The sequence below is a fragment of the Siphateles boraxobius genome, unplaced genomic scaffold (genome assembly GCF_051911475.1).
Source record: "Siphateles boraxobius isolate OS27281-9 unplaced genomic scaffold, OSU_SipBor_1 7, whole genome shotgun sequence".
Classification (NCBI taxonomy): Eukaryota; Metazoa; Chordata; class Actinopteri; order Cypriniformes; family Leuciscidae; genus Siphateles; species Siphateles boraxobius.
The window spans coordinates 21,114,404-21,129,266 of record NW_027509197.1 but is presented as its reverse complement, the minus strand read 5'-3'; positions in this window follow the sequence as shown (position 1 = coordinate 21,129,266).

The following is a 14,863-nucleotide window of genomic DNA, read 5'->3' as shown; positions in this document are numbered from 1 at the left end:
TGCTGTATGTACAGATGTTTTGAAACCTGGGTATATTTGTATAACTCGTGAGCATACAGAGCATCGCTCAGTGTAGAAGCACAACTTGGCCATCCAAGACAAGCGGTTTTGTGTGTAACTGTGTTATGTCAAAAAAACATTGAGTGATGCTGGACTGTGGAGGCCTGAAGTTCATGATCACTAATGTCACAGGAAGTGATTGCCAGATTACTGATTAGCTGAGAAGGAGGTGACACATTTTAACAGTTTTTTTAAAAAAATTCAACATTTCAAAAGTCTAGTACAAGTGGAAATGCATGCATCCTTTCAATGCACGCATCCTGTAATTCCTTTCAATTTATAGAAAATAGTGAAACTTTATTTTTTTATTTTTTTATTTAGATGTTCAATGTTGTCACTTTTGGAGCTCACACTGTATATCATGATGACTACACTAAAAAAAGTAACAACAAGTATACTGTATACACTTAAGCTATATCTATCACCAGACAATTACATAAGTCATTGTATATCATAGCCTTGTTTTCATGCACAGAAATACAATCTCAAATAGGGTGACAGCATCAAACTCAAACAGATAAATACAACTAAAAACTATAATAATTTAAAAATGTCAACAACATAGTGATAATACACATAAGCTACTCCACTCTTAAAATAGTTAAAATGCCACATCTTTTTGAATCTGTTCATTTTAAAAAAACTGTCTGAAATTAATGTATGAATAGCTGTGAAAGTTGCAGATTTTCATTGTGTAGCTGTAGTTTAGCTGCAAATGCTATGCACATGCTAATACTACACTGTTTGCAGCTGATACTATCACACTTTTGAGAAAATGTAGTCAAGTTAGTGACACTGTTGGAGTGCCATATTAATACCATGGTAAATTAATACGGTAATTAGTGATATAGTATTGTAATTTCACAGGGAAGATTATCTGAGGTAAACACAGAACTAGCTTACTCTAAACAAACATCTCAGCAGCACCCCATCAAATGTACTACGCTTCTACAAGAAAAAGAGACAAAACAGCACATTCCCATGATGCTTTTGCAGGATAAACTGCCAATTAGAACAATATTTACAACACTTAACTGGGAAGCTACCGTACAATATCAAAGCATCTGTGTGTATTTTAATTAGCGTGTAGTACTTCTAACCTAGCTCTCGCTTCCTTGAGGACGAGGCCTGCTGTGATTTCTGACACAATAGGGCTCATATTCTTCCATTTCTGCATATCATATCCAGTCATCTGTTCAAGATTCAAAGTCTTTATCTCACTTTGCACTTGAATTTGACGTGTTTCTGACAATTGTCTTTTATCTGCATCAGTCTGAAGATTTATTGTCCATCTTGAGTGCATTTAATGTGAATGTTTCCTTCCCTCTGATCTCTATCTCTCTGTCTGTGTGCTCCTATTGATTCTAGTTTTGAATGCCAAAGCTGTAAGATATGAATCAGACTATAAGCAGCATAAAATGTCACCCTAGGATTACACCAAGAGCGCATCATCGTAAAACGCAGCAGAGCTGATTGTGCATCTCAGTTTAACATGCAACCTTTGACACAGATGGATACTGCTGATTTCATCCACAGTTTGGCTGGTTAGCATCATCTGGACCTAATAAGCCGATTTTCTTCATTGACAACCATTCAAAATAAGCTGTATATGGGACTGTGCGCAATCTGTTACCATTTGCCAATCAGCGGGTTTCCTGTGTCTCTAGATTTAGGAACAGGAGTGGTGTTGAAAAGCTGTACATTTGAGCTTTTTATTGCTATCAATGTTTCACACTTATTTTGCATCATGTAAGCATCAACTATAAAGTATGTTTACATATGTACAGTGCGTGCAGAATTAAGCAAGAATTAAGAATTAAGCAAGTTGATTTTCTGATCATGTTTTTTTTTTTTACAGGCACATTTTACCAATACCAAACCACATTAATCTTAATAACTACTATTAATTTTGTATTTAATTATTTATAAGTGATATATAATTGTTCATTAAGGCTGAAAATGAAAAACACCTTTTTTCAGATGTGCATAATTAGGCACGTTTTCTTTGACAGACAAAATAAGCCAAAAAAGATATTTAACTCAGACTGAAAAGTAAAAAAATATTAAATGCCCATGAGAGGGATGCAATACCAGAAATCACAGTTAAGGCATGATCATTGGACAGTGAAATGGTCATTGGTCAGACAAAAATGCAGGGTAGGACAAAAACAGGTAGAGAACAAAAGACACGTTAACTGCAAAATAATTAAGGATTAAGGTGAAAAATTAAGTGTGAAACCATCAGGAACCCTTTAGTCTCCAGCGCCACCATTTTCCAGAACTGCAACCAACCTGGAGTCTCCAGAAGTGCAAGGTGTCAGGATCTCAGAGACTTAGGTTAGGTAAAGAATCCTAATGAATGACCCCCACTTAATGCGAATCACAAGCTGAAGTGTAGTAAAATACATGAAGAGTCACATGTTTGTTTGGGGACGCCTTGGGATCTGCGTCTCATATTCACGCTAAACGATGCCATGTGCGTTGGATTTAGACTAGCGTCATCTGTATGACGCCTTGGGTTCTGCGTCTCATAATGATGCTAAAGGATGCCATGTGCGTAAGATTTCAACGAAATATCCAAAGCGTCACATGTATCACGCCAAAGGATGAGAACGGGCTGGATAATTGACTCAAAAGTTCTGTGGTCCCATGATCAAAGTTTCAAAGCAGTAACTGCCATTGCAAAGGGCTAACAGATCTCTTCTCCAGGTGTTATATGCTACAGAATAATTATTTTATAATTGCTATGTGCTGTATTTTATACAATGGATATACAATAGCAATCGTTACTGTATTTTAAAGTATATCCTTAAAAATCAAAGTGTTGTGGGTGAGGAGAGGGGGCAGGTGTGTATGGTAAATTGAAAGCAGAGTATAAATCTAGTGCCACAAATTGAGCAGCAAATAAAGTTAGACTGAAGAGATCAGAAACAAAGGGATACAGCTGCGCTCTGCTCCTGCCATCTGTACTTTCTGTAAATTTAGCATGTGTGTGAGGAGGTGAAAATTAAAGCAGCTTAACGGAAAGTTGTGTTGCACGTTAAAGTCCCCAGCTCACACGCATATGGTCCTTAACTATATGCCAAATTTTGGGATCATTATTGTGTGAAGTGCCTTCCAAGAACAAAAAAAATGTGAAGGTAAGACTTTTAGGTCCTGTGTGGAAAATGACTCAAGGCCAGCAAACATACACACACACACACACACACACAGACGGGGTCGAAGGCATTTGGTGTTGCTGCCCTATCCATTAATCTCTCTTGAGACGTCACCTCGTCAAATCACCTCTTGTTCGGTGGTATCTGTCCCAAAACAACATCACCGTCTGGTGCCACTGACTCACAGTACCACACACACAAACACACTGTCCGCCTCTGTCCCCCTGGCATTGGCTTTTACTCAGAATGCCATTTCCTGTGCCTCGATATGATCAGCGTTGGGAACAGAGAGCCCTCGACATTCTTTTCCCATGATTCCCGTGTGGCATGGCTGCTGACTTCACAATTATTGGCCTCTAAATCAAATTACTCCAAAAATATTTACCCAAACAAGCTTTAGTTGCATTTTTTGTGACACATTACTTGTGTTAATAAACACATTATTTGTCAACATTTACCACTTATTTACTTATTTATTCACCCTAATGTAACTCAAATTCATGTTTCCGAAAGATTTACACCCGTCATGTTTTTCTCAGTTTTTGCTCCAGGGAAGAAAGAAATACAGGGGCCAGGTAGCCACTATATTCTGTATGTACATACGGTGTCTTAAGAACTAGTTTAACCAAGGGTGATCTGTCTATTTTTTCCAATTCAAATTAGACGAAATTGGAATTAAATACTCGAGCTTGTTGCAGCAGGATAGATTCTGATTGGCTGTCAATGTTTTTATCGTTCATCAGCTGGATAAAATCGTTCTGATGATAATGTTTCTCTGTGCCAATATCGATATAGCTGTGATGTAAACTCTTCTATTCTTTTATACTGAGAACGAATTATCTTTATAGTTATCGTCCTTGGTGTGAACGGGCCTTTTGAATGACATAAACTTTAATTTTGGGTGAGCTAACAATTCCTGCAAAGGAATTCAGAGTTTTAAACAAAAAACAAGTTCACCAATTTTGATATAACCTATACTTTTCATATGTTATATGTGGGCAGCATTATTTATGTTAGAATATGTTATGTGGTCCAAGATAAGAGAAAAATTCCACCCCAAAGTAATTTATGTATGTCTATAATTATGTATCTATGCACTCTAAGGAATCTCAGACAAGGAAAACATTAAAGATTAAACATGCCCTTCATGTGAACGGGACATTTGTCAGACAATCTCTCTCTGTCTCTCTATGGACTTTTCAGCAAGAAACTATGGTCACATCTCCTTGTGTTCCCATGACAACATTTCAGATCAATCAGGTTCAAGATTTGCACAGGACACTGACCCAAATCAGCCTTTCCTTGTGCTGTTGTGCATAATTATATGATGATAAAATTATCAATTGTAACTAGTGTGTGCATGCATGTAAAAGAAAAGACTTTCTCGTAAATTTAAGCACCATAGAAATCCCAGTCTAATTAAAGGAATGTTCCATGTTCTATGTAATTTAAACATTATCTTTAGCATTTGGTGTATATATAAACGAGTTTAAATTATTTTCTGTGTTAATCAACATTACACAACAAATGTGCTGTTATAGAGAAAGCAGAACATTCCTCTACAGAGGTTTTAATCAAGACAGCTTTTATGGAGCGCCGGTATAACAAAGCGGATTCGAAATTAGATTTTTTACACGTACATGCATAGAAAGAGACAAAGAGGAAGAGAGAGAGAGAGAGAGAGAGAGAGAGAGAGAGAGAGAGAGAGAGAGAGAGAGAGAGAGAGAGAGAGAGAGAGAGAGAGAGAAACTCAGAGTTAGAGATAAAAAAGAATATTGAGACTTGTGAAATCCTGCTTTAACACCTTTGAATATGTCAAATTCCATGTAAAAAGCTCAAGTGCTAACAAAAGCATTATAGGAACAATTCCCATGTTTTTTTTAATGTGAAATCTACTAGATAATAAATTAATTTTTGTCTGACATGTCACAATGTCTCTATTCCCCCTTAAAGCAGTGATTTGTCAATGCAGTAGTACCCTTTCAGCATACAGCATAAGCGTTGTGATGTAAGTAATCACATTACATAAGTAAATAATCTACTTACGTTTTATAAAAAAATTTTAAATTGCAACGTTGACTGGATTATTCAAGCTCAACCATTTCAACCTGTTATATTATTACTTGAAAATAACAAAATAACACAAATCAGGATTATGAACCATATTTAGACTGCAAAATATATAGCAAAAAAAAAAAAATATTCCTGAGCGTAATAATCAACATTTTCTAAAGGCAACTCTTGTCACTGACTATTAATTGAAAAGGGAAAGAAAAATGTTTTTTTTTTCATGCTTGTGTTAACCAGCAGGTAACTTAAGCGTGAATGAGACACATAAATCTCTCTCTCATACACATAGATGATTATTAATGCCTCTCTGAGTAACATGCTATCAGCTGATGGCAGCGCGGCCATCGCTAGCAGGCACATGTAACGTGTCATCACTTCTCGCCACAGATTGTCATCACTTTCTGCTGAGCCGGCCTCCGGCAATGCGCATTTATGAATGTTTCAGAACAACGACACACGTTTCATCTGAGGGAAAGCATCTGAGTGAGTGAGTGTGGACAGGACGATCTCTATTAATAACACGCAATACAGAGATCTCCAGCTCATTAATGCTCTTCAAATGTGCCACCGAGCTCCATCTTGAAAGCTGCTTGGTGTTGAACTAATAGCGGTTGGCTGAAAGAGAAAAGGAGAGATAGAGTATTTTTGTTTGTTTAAAAGTTGGATAAACAACTCCTAAGCATATTTCTCAGTGACACAGACACCTGTGTTTAATATTTCATTAGTCAGAGGGGCCTAAAGCTATTCATCGCAAGAGACAAGAGAGATGCAAGAGGTCTGATGGGTGTCGGTGTGGTCAGCAGTCTTCGGTGGGCCATAAAAACAGCTTTAAAAGTAATAATGGCTTCTGTGAGGACAAATGAAGAAAGAAGTGAAATCAATGATAGGGAGGACAGAGTAACTTACTGCCTGCATCTTCCCTCACCTCCACGACTGCCTTGATGTGTGAACTTACGATGACGAAAAATGCATATTACTAGCATCATGCAAAAAAGAATGATCTGAATTCTGTGCCAAAATTAGACAAATATCGTTGGTTAAATGATGTATGCTCAGGTCTTATGTGGTAATTTTCATCCAAAATACTGATGTCAAGAGTCTGCTATAAATTAGCTGAAGCAATAGACTGATTAAAAAAGAAGCATGTATGTTCTTACGTGTTATGCAAATGACTTGAGAACATCTGTTTGGTCCACATGCCAGCTAAATAAGACATGAGACACACATAAGACATATGTTGAGCAGTGCGATGTCACATTAGTTAACAACATGCATCAAATTTATGCTCTAATTCTGTCACATGACACGGAAACAAAAACGTGTGAAGTGTATATTTAAAAGCTAGGTTTCTATAAAAACATGAAAAAAAATGTATGAGTTATCTGCATGTTTTAATATGTCAGTTATAATATGTACAGTATATTTAGTTTTTTACATGTTTTCATCTCATTTATATCAAAAAACCTAATCAAGATGAAGTTCTGGAGTGGTTCAAACAAATGAAGCATATTTTGATTATTAAAATGTGTTAATTTGAAATACATTCTTTAAGCTATTACTCACGCAGCGGGTTATTTTTACATAAAAAAGTACTGATGCTCAGTGTGAGCTGGAGAACTTCATCCATTAAAAAATATGATAATTATGATGATGAAGATCAGTGCTTATTCATAAGTAATCACCATCATTATCATCATTGGTACATGATCATTTGAGACCATAATTTGATAATATGTTGGAATTTTGTTGTGAGAGCACCACTCTGACCACTTTAAGAATATTGTATTTAAAAAAAAAAATACCATTAAACTTTAAATGGGTTTCAAATCATACTTTGCATGTTCTAATTTTTTTTACCTAAAATAGCGGATAATGAATACCAACCAAAATGGTTAACCTTTAGTAGAGTTACTGGAGCTTTCATAGTTAAAGTTTCAGATAAGTACATAGCATGGTTAATTACATACTGATATAAGTTGGGTATTATTTATTAATTCTACTATTTATATTCATAATGTGAGAGTTTTCGTTTGCCAGTGGCGTGGTGCCTAATGGAGTTTGACACTTTGGCTTAGTTTGATTATCACTGGCAGGTCCCGTGTGTGCGTTTAAAACATGTCTCCGAGCAGTAGTGAGCAACGGTAATGAATATTTGATTGAGACTTGATTTTAATTCTACTTCAATTATTCTGGGCGAAAAAACACATCTGTCACATGTTCTGACGCCATTTTTGTGCTTCGGGGAGCATTTTGAGTTCCTTGTAATGGCGTGATTGACTTAAAGTTAATGTAAAGTAGTGGATCTGTTTAGGATGGCCTGGTCTAATTCAACGAGGGGGATGTTAAATGCCACACGACAGATGTGTCTTTGTGCTAATATTATTATCAGGGTTTGTCTCTGCACACCCACATCCAATCAGAAACTTGCTCTTAGCAACACAGGTGCATTCAGACAGATTTCAAAGTGTTGCTGATTGGGTTAGAAGAGTGTGTGTGTGTGTGTTTACACATGGGTTTTCCCATATCAGCGGCCCGCAGATCTTTGCAATCCTCTCGCAAAACTGAGCTCCTGCCACGGTCCTGACCTGCAGCCCTGCGTCATTCATCAGACACTGATAATTCTTGGCTTTGGGCTTGTGGCGCGCAGTTACAACTAAATCACCTTGGCAACTGTAGATGAGAATGAAAAACTAGATTAACCAACTGGTTATTTATATTTGTGTCTTTTTGAGAATATATCTATTGCAGTTTCCTAGCAGCTTAAAAGGGACAGTTCCTGTTTCTGTCAAACTCACCCTTGTGCCACTCCAAACTTGCATGACTGTCTTTCTTGTGTGGAACAAAAGAAGATATTTTAGAAAATTGTCTCAAGGACATAAAAGTTGTGAAGTTAAGCAACAGGACTTAAATGATAGATTCCGAATCTGAAGCGACACATACATTTAAATGATAAACAGATCATTCAAGTTTGCCTTCAAACCCTACTCTCAAAGCAGATCAAAACATTGAGCAAATACGCATTCAGAGAACATATCAAATATGGCAGCACAAAGCTCAAACATCAGGATGTTTGGTCATGTGACTTGCGAGAACCAATGAGGTTTGATGCTAGTTGACATTTGAGGTTTGAGAAAGAAATTCCAACAGTTTTGAAACCAGTGTTATTATAGTTAAAGCTGCAGTCCGTAGTTGTTCCTCTTTGTCGCCATCTCTGTTTGAAATCTGCAATTCCAGTTATTAGTGTAATCATCAACTTTACGTGGATTGTGCCTCGGCACGGCACGTGCAGATTAATCAAATGTTTTGAGGAGAATGTGTGGCTGACATTCACCGTGTCGGTGTGGATACTGTCATTTTTGGAAGTATGACCAACATAAAGTTCACAGGAAAATATCACCTGAACAAGTAAAATCCACTTTTGTTCAGACCAACTAAGGGTGAAAAAAGCATTGCAGTAAATCACGCTGATTAAATCTAATGATCGGTTATGTCTTACCTGTCCAGCAGAAAAAAAGCCGTCTCTGCATCCCATTTTGAACCCCTTCAAAACATGGAGTTCACGCCACCTTTCAAAAGCCCTTTCGATATTTATCCTTCTTTTCGCATGGGCCCGGTTGCAGTCTTTTTAGCATTTTACAACGGGTGAATCTCCAGTTGTCACTGGTGATTGTCGTTTGAACCTTTCTGGATCCGCCATCAAATTGGTAAGTTTAAATAATATCAAGTGATGTGAGAAAAGGCTATAAATCTCCACCTCCAACATCAACATGTCAGATGTGACACACAATATAGCCTACTAGCCGAGACACCTTCTTTATGTGTACAGATGTGACGTGATGACGCAAAGACAAGCTCGAATTTCACGCGGAGTCCACCAGTACCACTAGAATTATAACCATTATTATAAGCTTATTGTTTTGAATCGAGCTAAGGCAAGCAGATCGGTTTGAACACTGTCTGGTTATGTAGTTGCTCAACAACTTATTTTGGATAATTTTTAAAGGGGTCATATAATGGTAGATGCACTTTTACAAGTTGATTCACTGTACTGAAATGTGTTGGCAGTGCCTGTACACAACCATCATATAATGATAAAAATCCATCCAGTGTTTTTGTTTTAATCTCATTATATGTTTTCCCCTTCCTCAAATTGAGCTGTTCGATCTTGTGACGTCACTAGATTGTACGCCCCTCCCACGATTGATAATTGACAGCAGCGTTTTAACACAGACCCGCCCTGAGCGAGCTGTCATCGTAGTCCGCCATTGTTCATACACTGGAGCAGAATGTCATCTAAGCGATTGTGTTCTGTTCTTGGCTGTAATAAGGAACACACCAGTCATTTTAATGTTCCCAAATTTGAACCGCTGAAGACGCAGTGGCTGAGTTTTATTTTTGAAGGGATTATTTCCAACGATCAACGTAAATGCTTTTATATTTGCGCTAATCATTTCTCACCAGACTGCTTTCTAAACGAGGGTCAGTGTAAATCTGGTTTTGCTAAGAAGCTGGTCCTGAAAAAAGAATCGGTACCGACTATTCGTGTTCCTGCTGCACCTCCTGAAGTGAGTGTAATGTTTTATTAACCTTTAAATATTAATCTTTGCAAATCGCTTGCACGCTTCACAATGAATGCGGCTAATGTTTACACTCAGGGTATATTACGACATGTTTTATATGTAATGTTACGACGTTCTCAATATAATTCATAATCCGACATTTATAATGAACAACGCATACATTTACCAAAAAAAATTTTTTCAACATCAATCTGTCAACGAACTAACCTATACATCAGTAAACACATAGCGTGTGTATCTCACTACTCTACCCTGCCATTAGATACAAAAATAGATCAAAGTGACAGTACGTTAACCAACCATTCAGAAACGTCCTGTTCGAGCCTTAATTGTCGAAATTCTTCGGGGCTTTCGTTTTTTTTTTTCCCGGGGGCGGGGGGCACCATAAAGGAATTATGCTTAGGGCACCAAAATGTCTAGCAGCGGTACTGCACACACACACGCACACACACACACACACACACACACGCACGCACACACACACACACACACACACACACACACACACACACACACACACACACACACACACACAGTTTTCAGAGATGAGGAGGCTAGAAAGAGAACTGCTGGCACAGAAGAGATAAGAGAAAGAGAAAAGAGCTGAAAACGAGAGATCAGTGTAGATGTCAGAAGAGAAGATGCTGCAGTCTGAGAGTCTTGCGGCCAGCAGCTAGAGAGCCACCTACTCCCGTCGTCATGGAGCTTGTGTGCATGGCAACATGGAGGAAATAAACACTCTCTTTTCTCCTGCATCCTCCTCCAGGCTGTCTGTGATCCTGTTAATGCTGACAGATGCATTCCTCCCAGCGTCCTACACGACAGCATGTGTGCACACTTGGGAGAGGTGAAGCTATCATACTGGCCATTTTTAGTACAGCTCTGCTTATTACAACTACCATACTCACTGTTGAAAACTAGAGCGCTTTCTGTAAATGGCTCTGGACAATAGTGTCAGCTAAAAAAAACAGAAAACACATCAGGAAATAAACATCAGGCCTGGTGTATTTTTAGTCGTATTATTGAGCGCGCTTCATTAGAGAGCTCTCTTGTTAAATACTGTACAACTGAGTACATTTCAGTGCTTTTTGTGTTTCCGGCGCTCTGGCTTATACATAACATGGTCATAGGAAAAATCGTAAGAGCTATATGTCAAACTGTTGTGATTAATATTGTGTTTATAGTAAAGGGATAAAGGGCATATGGGTGTGAAGTTTCACTGTTTGCAAAGCCTAATTTGCATACAATATGGGTATACTGCCACAGCATCTAAAACATAAAAGTACTTACATACACAGCAGTAGAACATTACATGTTACACTTATATTTGTAAAGTAACATATTACTGTTCTATACATTAGATATAGAGTTTCTAACTCCACTTCATTATCCTAAAACTAATCATTATGTAAAATGTAAATTGTATTTATATGCACTATATTTACACACACACACACCAATGAGATTATAAATTATAATGTTAAACATATTTAATCTAATTTATTAGATACAATATATTATACTTAAATCAAAATTCTATTAACTTATATGACATTCTATGAACCTAAAATGATCCGTAAACATTTATAGATATGTATATATAAAATGTTAAAATTGTTTGCTCCTGTAAATGTGTACATAAATGTACATTTTGGTGTCTATGCACACATATGTGTGCTACATACTACTGAGTACTATTAATGTTGATTTTTAACTTTGATTTTAATCACGCTTGACCCTGTTTGTGGCAGTATACAAGACGTATACTAGTCTCGTGGTGTGCTGATATTCAGTGCAACACTATTGAGTGTGATTTTTGCTTAATTCTAGAATCATTGGAACAATGTATTAACCAATCAGCAACTAAGACCAGAACTATTCATTGTAAAAAATAAAGCAGTTACACATAAAAACTAATTAGCTCCAATCAATTAAAAAAATTTACTGAAAATGTGTTCTATTGTGCATTCCTGTCAGTCAGAAAGACAGCGATGAGAGAGAGACAGAGAGAAAGAGACAGAGGGTAAGGGGTGTGAGAAAGACAGACTGAGATCACAGCAACATATGGTCGAGCTTCTTCAGGCTTGTGTGGATGTTATTTTTATCAGACTAGAGGCGAGCTCACAACTTTCACACTTGAGCAAAAAAATAAATAAATAATTTTGAAATGAAGAGGATGTTTCATCAAAAGCTCAAGAGGAAAGAGATGAACTTCAGCTGTAATGTAGTGCAGCACGACCATCAGTGAACATGAAAGTTCACTATCAGGGCTCGGCATCCTGACTTCAGGTTGATATATAGTAATATTGAAATTTAGTCCATGTGCTTTTTGAAACATGATTCATGTTGATTCTTTTAACAAACCTTTTGCACTTCATGTTCATCTCAATTTCACACGTACATTTCTGCAATTGGACACTTAGGGCCAGCAGATTTACTAAAAGCTTGAGCCAGCGCAAACCCTCGCTAATTTGCACTGATCTTGGTCTTGATCTTGAAATTACGTTGGTCTTTATTGAAATAATCAGGCTACGTCTGTGTTCTTTAATGTGCACGTTGTCAGTAGATCACACGCAGAACTTTCCACTCCCATCAACACTTTTTTGGAATTGCGCTCTCACGCTAATTTGCCGTTTAATAAATCTGACCCTTAAAGACGTGGCCCATTTCCTAAATGGTAGGTTTGAGCACCATGAGCATTTATCCATGTACTATAATCCCCTGTTGCATTTGATCAAGACCAAACCTGTGTGACTATATTATGAAGATATTCATCATATTTGAATGGAAATTTTGAAGAAAGTTTTTGTCCATACAATGAATGTAAGTCGGATCCAAAACTGACTAGACCGCATTTTACTTTCATTTGATAAAAGTGGATTTTTACATATGTTTTTTTTTTTTTTTTTTATTCTTCTGTGTTGCTCAGCAAAAACACGGTTTGGAAAGGCATTAGGGTGATTAAAGGATTACAGTATTTTCATTTTTGACAGTATTTTTTATTGTGAATGATGCTACAGAATGAGAAGTGATTTTACAATATAAAAGTATAAAACAATGCATGTTTAATTAAATGATTCAAGCCCATTGCAAATCAGGCTTATTTGTAAAATGTACAGACCTCCAGCTGTTTACAATGAACAAATTAAACAAAGGTATTTAAAATAGCACAACACAACAAGTGGTTTGTCCAAAGTCAACTGAAAATACAACTTTTAATGACTTCTGCAGTCTCTAAATTATTCAACCCCCTGAATAGAATCCTTCACAACAGCACAAATCTGCAAAACAGTTGTCTCAAGCACACCAAAATTCAAATAATCAAGGGCTTCATTAGTTGCACCAGGTGTGCTTAAGCTAGAACACGTTAAATATCTGAACTGGCTAGGTTTATTGAGTGTCACGTTTGACTGCATGTTAGAAATATGGCTAAGCCAAAAGAATAGTCCAAAAAGTTAAGAGAAGATATCATCCCCCTTTACAAACAAGGAACAGGATTCAAAAAGATAGCAATTGCACTAAATGTTCCTAGAGACATCGCTGGAACCATAGTTAAAGGAATAGTGGTTACACTATGTGGACTGGGCAGAAAAAAAGGAAGCTATCAACGGCTACAGCCAGATTTCTGAGAAGGCAAGTTCAGAAAAAACCTTGGGTAACTGAAAAAGACCTGCAGCAAGACATGGTGGCAACAGGCATTGAGGTTTCAGCTTGCACAGTAAGGCGTATACTAAACGCATGCCAGAACTCCCAGATGTACACCACTACTGACCCAAAAGCACAAGAAAAGTGCTCAACATCATATAAATAAGCCACAGAAATTTTGGGATTCTGTTATGTGGAGCGATTAAAAAAATTGGAACTTTTCAGCCCAATGGATCAGAGGTATGTCTGGAGGATATGTTGAAAAGAACACTATGCCTACAGTTAAGCATGTTGGGGGCTTGGTGATGCTCTGGGGCTGATTTGCATCCTCCGGCACTGGAAACCTGCAGTGTGTCGAAGGCAATATAGATTAATTGAAGTATCAGGAAATCCTAGGAGAAAACGTTATGGCGTCAGTGAAGAAGCTGAAGCTTGGGCGTCATAGGACCTTCCAACAGGACAGTGATATCTCAAATTCCACCAAGGCTTTGTTGCAGAATAAGTCCTGGAAGATTCTTCAGTGGCCATCACAGTCACATGACTTGAACCCCATAGAAAATCGCTGGTGGGATTTGAAGGCGGCGGTTGTAGCATGCAAACTCAAGAATATTTCTGAACTGGAGGCCATTGCTCATCTTAACATTATAGATAGACACTACCATTCAAAAATTTGGGTTTCAGTAAGATGTTTTTGAAAGATGCATTGTCTCTTATGGTCACCATAGATGCATTTATTTGATCAAAAATATAGTACTCTTGTGAACTATTATTACAATTTAAACTAACTTTTTTCTATAAATAACTATGCTAACTTCTCTCATCCAACATGTGAGCAAATGTGAGATGAATGTCGTTTCAAACTGTTCCTTGCCTCAGAATCAGAGAATATGCCAAAACAAAAGCTGTTCTTTATTCAAACTCTGCCCCAAAAAAAGTCCCAAATCATTCCAATACGGCATTATCCAATTATTAATAAAAGCACTGAGCAAATTTCAAGGACTATCAGAATGCAGACAAAGCCTTTCAAAGCAGTCAACATGTCATCTGATTTCCAGAAGCCATAAAGACAGAAAATGTAAATTAAAAAAAGTTAAGCAACATACAGTAATCAACTAGGAGATATCAGCTGCATAATGACTATGTACAGGTCCTTCTCAAAAAATTAGCATATTGTGATAAAGTTCATTATTTTCCATAATGTAATGATAAAAATTAAACTTTCATATATTTTAGATTCATTGCACACCAACTGAAATATTTCAGGTCTTTTATTGTTTTAATACTGATGATTTTGGCATACAGCTCATGAAAACCCAAAATTCCTGTCTCAAAAAATTTGCATATCATGAA